The following is a 15,225-nucleotide window of genomic DNA, read 5'->3' on the forward strand; positions in this document are numbered from 1 at the left end:
CTGTCCATCATCCACAGGACACATCAGAAGTGTGATCGAATAATCTCCATTTGACGGGGTGAATGCAGCTCCAACAATTTGGTCTTTCCTAGCCTCAGGAATTCCGCTAGGTCCGGGAGCCAGTCTGAGCCTTTGGGCGGTGTGCTGCCAATCTCCACCCAAGTGGGAGTCATCGCCGGGCTATCAGGGAGGCGAAGGGCAGGGCGTCACTCTCCCCCCCCCCCCCCCCCCCCCCCCCCCCCCCACCTCCGACGAACAGAACATGGCCCAGAATTGATCAGTCTGGAGTAGGACCAGAGCATGTGGGACTGGTTGATTGCATACCATTGTAAGCTGATTGTGATGAGTTTGTTTATGGATAAAGTGCTGTCATTTATATAAAAGAATGTTTGGTATATTTAACCCGAGTGGCACATAACATGGTGTGAAATCCTGCACTGCTAAGTGGTAGGATACCTGTGGCTTAGTTTGCATATTGTATTTGCAAGACTTAATTCAGGAGGAATTCAATTCAGTTTTGAGATTATTTACAGGAGCCATTCTGAATCGAAACTGAGAACAGCTGTTCCTTTGGATTTTCTGCATTTTGACACTTGGGATCAGAGACAGTGAGCAGCAATCTAGTGAATCAATGTTCTCAGTTTTAAACAAAAAAATCCAGTGAGAAACTTAAAAGCCTTGCTCTCATGGGCTTTATTTCTTTGATTTTTGATTTCTTTTGTTGACCAGCTTTAATCAAATCAATAAAATAGGGGGCAGTTGCTGTTCTAATGTCTTTACATTCCTTGTGGACTTTGTAAGTCATCAAAACACTTGATATTAATGTCAGTACTCAAAATATTGATTTGAGTTTTCCAGTGTCCAGCTGGAACATGAAACCAGAAATCCCATTGACTCATGTATCAATAAAGCTGCACGTTTGATCTAAAATTGTGTATTGCTGAAGCAATTTTAATGCTATTTTGTTTAAAATTTGCTTCCATATCCGCACTTCTAAGATAGGGAAACAGCCAGGTGCTTCATTGAGAGAGAAGTTCAGAGTATAGGGTCAAGTGTGGCTAAAGTTACATCAATAATGGTGAGGTGAAGAGAGTACAAGGGACCATGAAGCATAGAATTACCACAGTGCAGAAGGAGGCCATTCGGCCCATCGAGTCTGCACCAATCCTCTGAAAGAGGCCCCCACCCTATCCCCATAACGCTGTAACCCCTCCTAAGACACTAGGAGGAATTTAGCATGGCCAATCCACCCAACCTGTACATCTTTGGACTGTGGGAGGGAAATGGAGCACCCGAAGGAAACCCACGCAGACACTGGGAGAATGTACAATCGCCACACAAACAGTGACCCAAGGCTGGAATTGAACCCAGATGTCTGGTGCTGTGAGGCAACAGTACTAACCACTGTTGAACCTTGCCATGCTAAGAGTTGGAGAAACACTGAGCTGTGGGAAGGTTTACAAGGGAACTGGACTCAAAGATGGGACTTTTAAATTTGAGGCATTAGGAACCAGGGAACCAATGTAGGCCTGCAAGTAAACTGGTGGCTGAACGGGACTTGGTGCAAGATAGGATACATGCAGCAGAGTTTTGATGGAGCAGGTGCTTATGAAGGATGGGAGTCTGGCCAGGAGAGCATTATTGGGAGAGGTTAAGGAAGGATAGTAATCAGAGGAGATCGGGCAAGGAGAGCAGAGAAAAATATTGACACCGCTGATAAAGAGAAGCCACTGATTATGAGAAGCAAAGGATGCATTGTGAAAGTGGGGATGGAGCTCTAGCTTATTGATAAGGTGACAGGTCTTGATGACACGTATCGTTCTCTGAGCTTCAGATTTGTATAGTTAGTAATATTTTTGTTTCTGCTGTGATGTAATGAAGTAAAGAAGAGACTTTTGCATATTTCTTTATCATTCTTATACAAACAGTCTTGGTGTGTACATACATAGATGCATAGAAGATAGGAGCAGGAGGAGACCTTTTGGCCCTTCAAGCCTGCTCCGCCATTCATCACGATCATGGCCGATCATCCAACTCAATAGCCTAATCCTGCTTTCTCCCCATAGTCTTTGATCCCATTCTCCCCAAGTGCTATATCCAGCCGCCTCTTGAATATCTTCAAAGTTTTAGCATCAACCACTTCCTGTGGTAATGAATTCCACAGGCTCACCACTCTGTGTGTGAAGAAATGTCTCCTTATCTCTGTCCGAAATGGTTTACTCTGAATCCTCAGACTGCTACCCCTGGTTCTGGACACACCCATCATTGGTAACATCTTCCCTGCATCTACCCCGTCAAGTCCTGTTAGAATTTTATAAGTCAGGCAGCACCGTGGCGCAGTGGATAGCACTGCTGCCTCGCGGCTCTGAGGTCCCAGGTTCGATCCTGGCTCTGGGTCACTGTCCATGTGGAGTTTGCACATTCTCCCTGTGTTTGCGTGGGTTTTGCCCCCACAACCCAAAGATGTGCAGGGTAGTTGGATTGGCCACACTAAATTGCCCCTTAATTGGAAAAAATGAATTGGGTACTCTAAATTTACATTAAAAAATGAATTTTATAAGTCTCTATGAGATCCCCCCTCATTCTTCTGAACTCCAGCGAGAACAATCCCAACCTAGTCAATCCCTTCTCATATGACAGTCCCGCCATCCTTGGAATCAGTCTGGTAAACCTTCGCTGCACTCCCTCGAGAGCAAGAACATCCTTTCTCAGAGAAGGAGACCAAAACTGCACACAATATTCCAAGTGTGGCCTCACCACGGCCGTGTACAATTGCAGCAACACATCCCTGCTTCTATACTCGAAACCTCTTGCAATGAAAGCCAACATACCATTAGCCTTCTTTACCACCTGCTGCACCTGCATGCTTACCTTCAGTGAATGGTGCACAAGGACACCCAGGTCCCGCTGCACACTCCCCTCCCAATTTACAACCATTCAGGTAGTAATCTGCTTCTTGTTTTTGCTTCCAAAGTGAATAACTTCACACTTATCCAAATTATATTGCATATGAGATTCATACCCAATAGTTTGGGTGCATGCTTCTTGGATTGCACATTTCATTTTGTCCCAAAGCCCATCAGTGCTGACGTCATTGGAACCTTTGAGAGCAAAATGGGAAGAAAGTTGCACTGGAATCATCCTCTTGGTTTATATTCTGGAGACTGTAGTGTTAAAGTTTGTCCTGGGTTTCTTTGAGGATCTTCTAAGTTTTGGAGCCAGGTATAAGCTCACAGTGGAATGTACAAATCTGTGGTCTGTGCAACTGCCGTTTGCATCCCACATGGCTTGGGCGATGCTCACATTCTTTCCATCCTGGATTCAGACAATTACATAGCCCAAGAGGTGCCAATGCATGGATTGTGGCTATTTCCATGCCTGGTACTTAGCTTTCCAATGAAAGTATATGTATGTGACAGTGAGCCTATGTGTAGTGCATTAGGTGAGTAAGAGGCTGTTGGCATTTTATTTCCCCTTTGCTCCTTTTCTCCCCGTCAGTAAGAAAGTACTTGCAGAGAACCAACCCGGTTTCTGACCACACCAGGCAAACAACAGACATGATCTTTGTTGCTTGGCAAATCTAAGAAAAGTATCTGCAACAACACGTGACCTTTATTGATTTGTCAATGGCCTTTAAATTTTTTTTTAGAGTACCCCATTAACTTTTTCAAATTAAGGGGCAATTTAACGTGGCCAATCCACCTACCCTGCATATTTTTGGGTTGTGGGGGCGAAACCCACGCAAACGCGGGGAGAATGTGCAAACTTCACACGGACAGTGACCCGGAGCCGGGATCAAACCAGGGATCTCAGCGCCGTGAGGCAGCAGCATCGAACCACTGCGCCACCGTGCTGCCCTTTGTCAATGGCCTTTGACTGCACCAACCAAAAAGCCCCGTGGAAACTTCCCTAGGGTCTTGAATGTCCAGCAAAATTTCCTGCACAACTGTATGACTGCGACCGTCCTTTGCAGATTGGAGAGCGAGCCCGTTTGTATCCAGGTGGGCATCAAGCAAGTGTTTTGTGCCAACTTTCCTCACCAACTGTTTCAGTCTGCTCCTGAAACTAATTTGTGTCCAATTACTACAAAGGGTCATGATTAACTATCAACTCGGTGAAATGCTTTTCAACTTCAACAAGTTGAGAGCCAAACCATGGGTGAAGCAATATCAGTGTTCTATAAAGGGACAACTTGAGGCTGAGAAAATAATTATACTTAACTGAATGTGGAGCCAAGAGTAGGAGTGCTCCTCCTGTCTCCATTGCAGTACTGAAGACTTGGCAGCACCCACTTGTCCTCTCCAGATCATTCCCCACTGCTATTTTATTTCTCTCCCCATGACAATGCGCTGACGGGTTGCCGAGGAATTTCTAACATGAGTCCACAACTTGTTGGTCACGTTAAATAGAGGTCTGCGACCCAATATTGGGTTATCTGTTCTTGTGAGGCTTTTGAGAACCTATTTCCAGGTCCATGACTGTACATAATTTGTATTGTAATTTTCGTCTAGTACCTGGAATAATCCAGCTACCAAGAGACTTTCCCTGTTCCTGCTTTCCAATAGTGAAATCTGGAAGCCACCACACTCGGAACATGCCAAGGACAAGGGTTCCACCCTGGCCCCGGGTCACTGTCCGTGTGGAGTTTGCACATTCCCCCTGCGTCTGCATGCGTCTCACCCCCACAATCGAAAGATGTGCAGGGTCGGTGGGTTGGCCACGCTAAATTGCCCCTTAATTGAAAAAAAAATTTATTGGGTACTTAAAAAAAAAATGTTAAAGGCTTCATTAAATTGTAACTAAACTTGTGTGACTATCTTTCATCAAACATCCTCTGTTTAAAAGTTGTCCTAGTTGCTATATTTGTAGAATAGCAAAAATAACCAAATACTATTGTACGATAAATATTTAAAAATCATATCACAACGCGCCTGTTGCTTACATTTTAAATGCAGGGTTTCCTCCGGGTGCTCCGGTTTCCTCCCACTGTCCAAAGATGTGCAGGTTAGGTGGATTGGCCATGATAAATTGCCCTTAATGTCCGAAATTGTCCTTAGTGTTGGGTGGGGTTACTGGTTTATGGGGATAGGGTGGATGTGTTGACCTTGGGTAGGGTGCTCTTTCCAAGAGCCGGTGCAGACTCGATGGGCCGAATGGCCTCCTTCTGCACTGTAAATTCTATGAAATCTATGAAATGACACGAATCTATTTTTTGACGTTAAAAAAGAATTCTATGCCTTTCATTTTAAAATTAAATGGAATGTTTTGGACAATCTATGGAATGATTTCTGCAATCTCCTCCATGGCCATGGTAAACACTGGTGAACTTTGGTTCCATCTTGTTAAAATAATTTAGAATTGTGTTCGTGAAAGTGTGCATAGTATGTAGAAGGTTTGGAGGCTTACTGATTGAGCAGTCATATGCAATCTTGTCTGCTAAAAGTAGGAGCCCAGTTGGCAGAAATTGTTCTGCTAATGGCAGATGGCAGGTTGTTATTTTATGCCCTGCCATTTACAGCAGAATTATTTCAGTTCTGCATTTAAAATGTAAGCAACAGGCGCTTTGTTGTTGTATATCATCGGTGTAAACTTCCTCCTTCAAGTTGCGCAGGGATTCCTTTGGTAAAAACCAAAACCAAATATTGAAACTTGATGATTGATTGACCCATGTCAGACTGAGGGGACAGTGTGGAGATTATCGCGCATCTCATCTCTACTCACCAACTCTTAACATTTTTCTGACATGTACCAATTGGATCTCTAAATCAGTTTGACTCTATGGAGTGAATTTTCCATGGGTGGACCTTTGTCTGTTTTGAGGGCCAAACTTCATTTTCTTGTAGTTGGAGCTTGAGGGCTCCAGGGCAGCCCACTAACTCCTGGTCATCACCAGCATGGACAACAGGGTTAAGAACGATTGATCCATTTTGGAGGCTGTGGGGGGGGGGGGGGGGGGGGGGGGAAGAGTTGGATGCAATTGAAACTTGAGTGGAAGCAACTTGGCTTGGATTAATCCAACCCTGGAGGAGCCTCTTCTGCTGGGCCACTGCTTGATTTTAGTTGGGAGTAGGCAGGTGTACATTCTGGCAAGTTAACTCCTAAAATTCCAGTTGCTGTCTCCTTGACTTTTTATGTAATCTCCATTTTAAATGGGTCCGTTTTTTTTTTACTCGTTCATGGGGCATGGGTGTCGCAGTTGTGACAGCATTTATTGCCCATCCCTACTTGCCCTTGATGGGGCATTTTTAAGGGTCACCCACATTGCTGTGCGTCTGGAGTCACATGTAGGCCAGACCAGGTAAGGACAGCAGATTTCCTTCCCTAAAGGACATTGGTGAACCAGAAGGGTTTTTACGACAATCGACAATAGTTTCATGGTCACCATTAAACTTTTAATTCCAGATTTTTATTGAATTCAAATTTCACCATCTGCAGTGATGGAATTCGAACCCGGGTCCCCCAGAGATTTATCCTGGGTCTCTGGATTACTAGCCCAGTGACAGTACCACTAAGCCACCGTGTCTGAATCTGGGACCCTTGGCTGCCCAGAAATGGGGACAGTGGAAAAGTCAACTCTAATTCCCATTCTTGCTCAACGTTGCACTTTTTAATTCCCCCATGATCCTGTCTTCATTAACATTATTTTAGGCAGCCTCAATGATGTAGTTCCCTTGTGCTGAATGTTCAATGGGAGAAAGTTGAGTTCTTTGTGTCGCTGAAAATGCTGCTTTGCTATCTGGCCAATGGGTGAAATTAATTGCACTTGTGAAAAACTGACAGCATAGTCATTTTTTTTTGGCTGTGTTAAAATGAAAGTGGAAAGGTAGCGCAGCAAGCTACCAAAAGTAAACTTGGGACTACTTAACTACAGATGACATGATTATCAACCAGAGTTCCAAGCATTACCAAATATCTCGCTGAACCAGCAGTTACACTGCAGGCGTTGTGTTGGAGCAATGTGAAAGAGCTTGCCACTTTGACACAAGACCTTCATTGGGATGGGAACTTGACTAAAGTGTATAGTATGTCACACAAATAGTTTGGCGATTAGTAAATAGGTCTTAGTCTGGACCACAGACTGATTACAGACTGGACCACAGACTGGTGGGCAGCATGGTAGCACAGTGATTAGCACTGTGCCGTCACAGTGCCAAAGTCCCAGGTTCGATTCCTGGCTTAGGTCACTGTCTGTGCGGACAGTTCTTCCCGTGTCTGCGTGGGTTTCCTCTGGGTGCTCCAATTTCCTTCCTCAAGTCCCGAAAAGACATGCTGTTAGGTAATTTGGACATTCTGAATTCTCCCTCTGTGTATCCAAACAGGTGCCAGAATGTAGCGACTAGGGGCTTCTCACAGTTATTTCATTGCAATGTAAGCCTACTTGTGGCAATAAAGATTATTATTATTATGATTGTGGGTGAAGTAGAGGATGACAACCAGCTAGACAAATGAAGGAACTCCCTGAAGAGGCGTCAACTAATGGCATTGTCTGATTATATTGACAGATCATACACAACAGGATCATTTCCTAGTCTTTTTGCCTGAGGTGCGCTGGAATAGCAATTGAGGTGAGGTAGTTAGCTTCAGCACCCCAGGCAAGGAAGGGAAGAAATCAACGATGCTTCCCACTCCTGATTGCTATCCAGTGATTCCTACAGTGTTCTGAGTGTGCGTCTGTCTGCATGTAAACATCTGCTGAGGACAGGCTTGGCTTGCATGTGATTCTCCCTGGGGACTTGAGTGGGGTGATCATTACTCGGCACAACATCGAGGGCCGAAGGGCCTGTTCTGTGCTGTACTGTTCTATGTTCTATGTTCTATGATTAATAGTCTGTCAAGGCTTGCATATGGAAAATGGGTACCAGGATAAGGTACTGGAAGGCGTACTAACATCTGTAAAATCTGGTATAAAACAGCATATTGAGGAAAGGAGGAAACTATTGTAGACATGATTGGCTGCAGTGTGAAAGAATTATCACTGAAATTTAAGTACTGTTTTGTAGAACACTCTGAACCTGCCCTCAGGAAGAGATCCAGCCTGTAATGTCCTCAGGACAAACAGTCCTGATTTTAAGTCAAACAAAGTGGGTATAGAAAAGATTGTTTTCTGAATTTTATTCCCGACGGAAAGCCTCACTGCTGGAGTGCAAAGTTGGAAAATCGGGCATAGGATGTCTGGGAACATGCATGATTCAGATCTAAAGATCAAGAAAATGTATTTATGACCACTTATGATTTAAATTGGACTGAAGTTTGCTTATGCTGTACTTATTATATTAACAGTTTTCTCGGCTACAAATTCACCTCCGAAATCTTTAACTTCATTGAATGTCACACTGAGAGGAAATCTGGAAAACTAGCCATAAAATGCAGTAATGCAGTGCAAAAGGTTCACCTACCATTTTATGATTAGTATTTTGGTTTAGAATTTTTAAATTTTGTTTTGGGGATGTGATTAACATGTGCAAAGAAGGGCAGCACGGTGGCCTAGTGGTTAGCACAACCGCCTCACGGCGCTGAGGTCCCAGGTTCGATCCCGGCTCTGGGTCACTGTCCGTGTGGAGTTTGCACATTCTCCCCGTGTCTGTGTGGGTTTCGCCCCCACAACCCAAAAAAAAACGTGCAAGCTAGGTGGATTGGCCATGCTAAATTGCCCCTTAATTGGAAAAATGATTGGGTACACTAAATTTATTTTAAAAAAAACATGTGCAAAGAAGCAATTTGTCGCCCTGCCCTATTAGCCCATGATGGTTTGGGGCCTTCTTGAACTGTCGCAGATATGTTAATCGTGCTTCCAGAATGGGGTTAGTTAGGGAATCACCAGTGATTACGAAGTTCTGCATTAGGTTCAAATAAGATTGATATGTGACTTAGAGGTGACGGTCCCATGATGTTGTATTTCTTTGTGGTAAAAATTGTGGTGGAAAGAGGTAGTGTTGAATTAAGCTTGGTAAGTGTACCCTGTACATTTTCACATTCTGCAATTGCAGTGTACCGGTGATGAGGGAGCCGATGCTTAGTCTAATAGCCAAGAGCCAATATCCTCTGCCCTACTTTTGGCATTGAATTATATAGCTAACTACCTTTTGACAGCACAAATGGTGGCTCAGTGGTTAGCACTACTGCCTCACAGTACGAGGGACTCGGGTTCAATTCCGGTCTTGAGTGACTGTGTGGGGTTTGTACCTTCTCCCCGTGTCTGTGTAGGTTTCTTCCGGCTGCTCCGGTTTCTTCCCACAGTCCAAAGATGTGCAGGTTAGGTGGGGTTACGAGGATGAGGTGGGAGAGTGGGCCTGGGTAGGGTACTCTTTTGGAGGATTGGTGCAAACCCGATGGGCTGAATAACCACCTACTGACTGCAGACATTCTACGAATTCGATTGAAAGAAAATGGATGAAAACGTATTTACAACCAATGTTCCTTGTGAGCCGAGCAGCAACCTGGAACGTCTTTGTGCAGCTGCTTACTGGTTGGCCCCTATGTGTTACAGTACAAAAAGTTTAAAGGAGTCATACACTTAAATCATCTCCAAAAACAAATAAGAGGGAACATTGTCTGCAACTGTGGTATTTGATGTCACTAACAGATGTGTTCAGTTTAAAGATAACTTATACATGAGATTCCATTCAGTTTGTTATTTGATTGGATCTGAATATAGCTTGAGTTTTTGTCTAAACATATTAGTGATTTCAAACATTTAAGACTAGAATTCTATTAAATAATGGATATGCGGATGGAATAAAAGCAAAGATTTTGCCTGCCAAGTTCTCCAATGCTCCTTTCTAGCCTATAATTATTTAAAATCTCTTTGTTGGTCAGCTGAATTTAATGGTTTAATTGCACTTTTAAAATCTTACGAGTGTGATTCATAATTTTAAACAATTACAATAAAATATTTTGCTGACTGCAATATAAATAATGGAGCTGAGTAAATAGTTTGAAATTGTTCTGTATCAGTCATTCAGATTTATACTGGTTCAAAATGTGAACCCAACCTCCTTGGGGATGGATCTGCTGCGCTGATTCGCCATTGCCTCTGACATTTTTTGATTCTTTCATGGATGTGGGTATCGCGGGATGTGGGTGTTGCCTAGCAACCGTTGCGTATCCCTCTTTGCCCTTGAGTAGGTAGCGGTGAGCTGCCTTCTTGAACCGCTGCAGTCAATGTGGTTTAGGGACACCCACAGAGATGTTAGGGAGGGAGTTCCAGGACTTTTATTATTAATAATAATAATAATAATAATAATAATAATAGCTTATTGTCACAAGTAGGCTTCAATGAAGTTACTGTGAAAAGCCCCTAGTTGCCACATTCCGGCATCTGTTCGGGGAGGGTGGTACGGGAATTGAACCGGGCTGCTGGCATTGTTCTGCATTACAAGCAGCTATTTAGCGCACTGTGCTAAACCAGCCCCTGCGTATCCCCTGACAGTGAAGGAGCGGGGATATATTTCCCAGTCAGAATGGCAAGTGGCTTGAAGGGGAACTTACAAGTGGTGGTGTTTTCATGCATTTACTGCCCTCACTGTTCCAGGTCACAGGTGAAGCAGCTTTGGTGAGTTACTGCAGTGTATCTTGTAGCTAATACCGAGTGCTGCTCTGTGTGTTGGTGGTGGGAGATTGAATGTTTATATTGGTGGATTGGGTGCTGATGAAAGAGGCTGCTTTGTCCTGGATGTTGTCAGACTTCTTGAATGTTGCTGGAACTGTACACATCCAGGAAAGTGGAAAATATTTCATCCTGACCTGTGCCATGAAAATGGTGGATAGGTTTTGGGGAGTTAGAAGGTAAGTTAGTCACTTTGGAATTCCCAGCCTCTGATCAATGTATTTTATATGTCTGGTCAGTGGTAAGCCCCCAGGATATTGATAGTGGAGGATTCAGCAATGATTATGTATTTGAATGCCTGGGCGATGGATAGATTTTCTGTTCCTGAAGATGGTCATTGCCTGGCAGTGGAGCGTGATTGTCATTTGCCACGTTTCAGCCCAAACCTGAATGTTGCCCAGGTCTTACTAAATATGGAAACAGACTGCTTTAGTATCTGAGGAGTCAGGAGTGGTACATTATGCAACCATTAGCGAACTTCTCCACTTCTGACTTGATGAAGGAGGTTACTGATGAAGCAGCCTGGGACACTACCTTGAAGTACTCGTGCAGCAATATTCTAGCATTGAGATATCACGTGGAGTGAATCGAATTGGCTGAAGTTTTCATAATGCCCCTGTGAAGTACCTTGGAACATTTTACTTTGTTGAACGTGCTATCTATCTTCAATTTGTTGTTGTATTATTTAAAACAAATTCGGATGAATGAAACCTTAGATACTATGATGAAAGGGATACCTTTGGTTTCTGTAAATAAATAATCTGTAGAGGATCAGATTACTGCTTGCTGATGTATATTGGGCACTTTTGATATTGGCGCACCAAACTCCCAAGAAGTGGTCAAGAAAAATGGAGCAGGAAGTGAGGCAGATATTAGCAAGAAAGTAGATCTGCACTCCTGAAGCTGTTGATGACAACTTCCCTCCCCTTATTCCACTGCATCCTAAAACTCCCTTATCCCAATCACATTGACAATCTGCAACCATAGCATGAGCACCAATTTTATCCATTCCCCGAAGCCTGAATATTTCCTAGTTCTTTCTCAGAAGAGCATAAGAAATAGGAGCAGCGAAAGGCCGTTCAGCTGCTCAAACTCGCTCTGGTCTTCAATAAGATCATTGAGGACTTAAGTCTACGTTCTTGCTTGTCCTGCATAAGTCTGGACTCCCTTGTTGAACAATGATCCGTCTCACTTGGCCTTGAATATAGTCAGTGGCGCAGTTTCCACTGCTCTCTAAGGAAGATGATTCCAAACATAAATATCCTCCAGAAGAAATTCCTCCTCATTTCAGTCTTAAATGGGATGTCCTTTATTTTTAAATTACATCTCTAGTTCTAGATTCGCCTCAGAACCTTTCTCTCAGCATCTACACGGATAAGCCCCCTTGGAATCCAATGTTTAAAACCGATCACCGTTTTTCTAAACTCCAGTGAGTACACACCCAATCTCTCAAACTTTCCTCATTAGATGACCCCTTCATCCCGGGAATCAGCCTTCTCTGAACATTTTTTCTCCCATTATTTCATGGGATGTGGACGTCGCTGGCAAGACCAGCATTTGTTATCCATCCCTAATTGATCTTGACTGAGTAGGTAGCTAGGCTATTACAGAGGGCAATTCAGAGTCATCCACACACTTGTGGGCCTGGAGTCATGTAGGCCAGACCAGGTAAGGATGGCAGATTTCCTTCCCTGAAGGACATTAGTGAACCAGATGGGTTTTGAATGATAATCGGTTATTGTTTCATGGTCACCATTACTGCGACTAATTCCAGATTTATTAATTGAATTAATAAGATTCAAACTTGTGTTTCAAGGACAATAGTTTGGGACTCTGGATTACTAATCCAGTGATATTACTCCAACACCACCATCACCTAATGCAAGCACCTCCCTCATTAATCATAGATTTTACAGTGCAGAAGGAGGCCATTTGGGCCATCGAGTCTGCACCGGCCCTTGGAAAGAGCACCCCACCCTATCCCACACCTCCACCCTATCCCCATTACCCAGCAACCCCACCCAACACTAAGGGAAATTTTGGACACTAAGGGCAATTTATCATGGCCAATCCACCTAACCTGCACATCTTTGGACTGTGGGAGGAAACCGGAGCACCCGCAGGAAACCCACGCACACACTGGGAGAATGTGCAAACTCCGCACAGACAATGACCCAAACCGGGAATCGAACCTGGGACCCTGGAGCTGTGAAGCAATTGTGCTAACCACAATGTTACTGTGCTGCCCAAAGTAGAAAACCAAAACTGAACACAGTATTACAGATGTAGTTTCATTAGTTTCCTGTATATAGCAAGTTATAGCAAGATTTCCCTACTTATATATACCATCCCCTTGTAATAAAGGCCAACATTCCATTTACTTAATTATTTGCTGACATTTTGTGATTCATGTGCGAGACCACCCAGATTTCTGTGTACCGCAGAATTTTGCAGTCTCTCAATTTTTTTTAAAAAGAGTACACAATTATTTTTTTTTCCAATTAAGGAGCAATTTAGCGTGGCCAGTCCACCTAACATGCACATCTTTGGGTTGTAGGGTTGAAACCCATGCAGACACGGGGAGAACTGTCCACATGGACAGTGACGGGATTCGAACCCGGGCCCTCAGCACCATAGGCAGCAGTGCTAACCATTGTGCCATGTGCCGTCCCTGTCTCTCTCAATTTAAATAATATTCTGCATTTTTATTCTTCCTGCATAAGTGGACGATATTACATTTCCCACATTGTACTCCCATCAAAACGTTTTTTCCCCATTCACTTGTTACGGACGGCGTGAGATGGTGGGATAAGTATTCCCCCTTTTCCTTATGGTTGTCAGCAAAAAGATGAGATGTACTTTTAAGGGTGTATTTTAAACCCTTTTTTTGCATGATGATTTTCAGTAATAAACACAAAGCAGGCTTTCAAGTAAATTTAAATCCAAAGAAAAGATCATGTTTATTCACACAAACTCGATGGAACGCACTCATGCATATAAACATACCCACTCGTGTCCTGGAGCCGAGGGTGACTATGTTGAGACCCAGGTCGATGGGTAGGGTAGGAATGGCAAAGATGCTGGGGGAGTTAATGGAGAGGATGGGTATGGTGGATCCATGGCGCTTTCAGAACCCAGGGGGAAAGGGAGTATTTCTTCTGTTCACATGTCGATAAGTGCATTTGAGGATTGATTACTTTGTAGTGAGTTGAGAGATTTTGGTTGGGGTGGAGGGGGCAGAGTATGCGGGGATATTTATCTCGGTCCATGCACCCCACTGGCTGGAGATTCGGTTCAGTATGGGACGAGAGCAGAGGCGGGGTGGAGATTTGACTCGGTGTTGTTGGCGGATGGAGGTTTTTGTGATAAGGTAAGCGCGGCGATGAAGGAGTATGTGGAGTTGAATCAGAATGATGAGGTGTCGGTGGCCATTTTTTGGGAAGCACTGAAGGCAGTGGTCCAGGGGGAAATTATTTTGTTTAAGGCTCATGTGGATAGGGAAAGGAGGGAGGAACATGACTGTCTAGTGAGTGAGATAGTGGAGATGGACACGGAATATTCAAGGATGCCCACTGAGAAGGGATTGGAGAGGGGGAAAAAGTTGCAGGGGCAGTTTGACAGGCTGACAACTGGGAGGGCGATAGGGCAACTGCGTAGGGCAAGAGGGGTGCAGTATGAGTATGGGGAGAAGGCGAGCCGCATGCTGGCGCACCAGCTGCAGAGGCAGGCTGCATCCAGGGAAAAATTGAAGATACGGGCTGGGGATGTGGTGGCGGAGCCAGGGAAGATAAAATAGACGTTTAGGGAGTACTACCAGGGACTTTACGAGGCTGACCCGGGGGGAGAGGAGCGTGACATGGGGTGGTTTCTGGATGAGCTGAAATTTCCCCAAGTGGAGGAAGCAAAGAGGCAGGTGTTGGAGGAGCCCCTGGGGCTGAGGGAGGTGCTGGATAATATCAGGGGTATGAGGTTGGGGAAGGCCCCTGGGCCGGATGGGTAACCGGCGGAATTTTATAAGGAATTTGCGACTGGCACCACATCCGTTGGGGGCATTTAATGAAGAACTGAAGAAGGGGAAATTGCCGGAGACGATGACACAGGCAGTAATCACGCTAATCCTGAAAAAGGGGAAGGACCCAGTGGAATGTGGGCCGTTTGGCCCATATCACTATTGACCAGGGATGTAAAAGTATTGACAAAGTTGTTGGTGGGGAGGATGGAGGATTGTGTCCCGGGGGTGATTGCTGAAAATAAACAGGCTTTGTGAGGGGCAGGCAGCTCGCGAGTAATATAAGACGGCTGTTGAATGTGGTGATAAATCCGTTGAGGGCTCTGGAACCGAAGGTAGAGGTGTCCATGGAAGTGGAGAAGGCATTTGATCAAGTGGAGTGGCGATGCTTGTTCGAGGTTTTGGGAAGGTTTGGATTTGGGCCAAGATTTGTGGCATGCGATTGCTGTATGTGGCACCAAGGGCGAGGGTGAGGACAAATGATATGAGCTCACGAAGCTTTGACTTACACAGGGATACAAAGTAGGAGCACCCGATGTCGCTGTTGCTGTTTGTGCTGCCCATAGAGCCGTTGGTGATGGCTCTTAGGGGGTCGGCGGAGTGGCGGGTG

General features: G+C 44.5%; 1 protein-coding gene across 3 annotated transcripts in view; it reads left to right on the top strand.

Annotated features, from left to right (window-relative positions):
- Positions 1 to 15,225, top strand: part of LOC119977436 (F-box-like/WD repeat-containing protein TBL1X) — a 418,532-nt gene that overhangs the window by 85,935 nt on the left and 317,372 nt on the right. The gene's annotated exons all lie outside the window — the stretch shown is intronic.

The sequence above is a fragment of the Scyliorhinus canicula genome, chromosome 14 (assembly GCF_902713615.1).
Source record: "Scyliorhinus canicula chromosome 14, sScyCan1.1, whole genome shotgun sequence".
Taxonomy (NCBI): domain Eukaryota; kingdom Metazoa; phylum Chordata; class Chondrichthyes; order Carcharhiniformes; family Scyliorhinidae; genus Scyliorhinus; species Scyliorhinus canicula.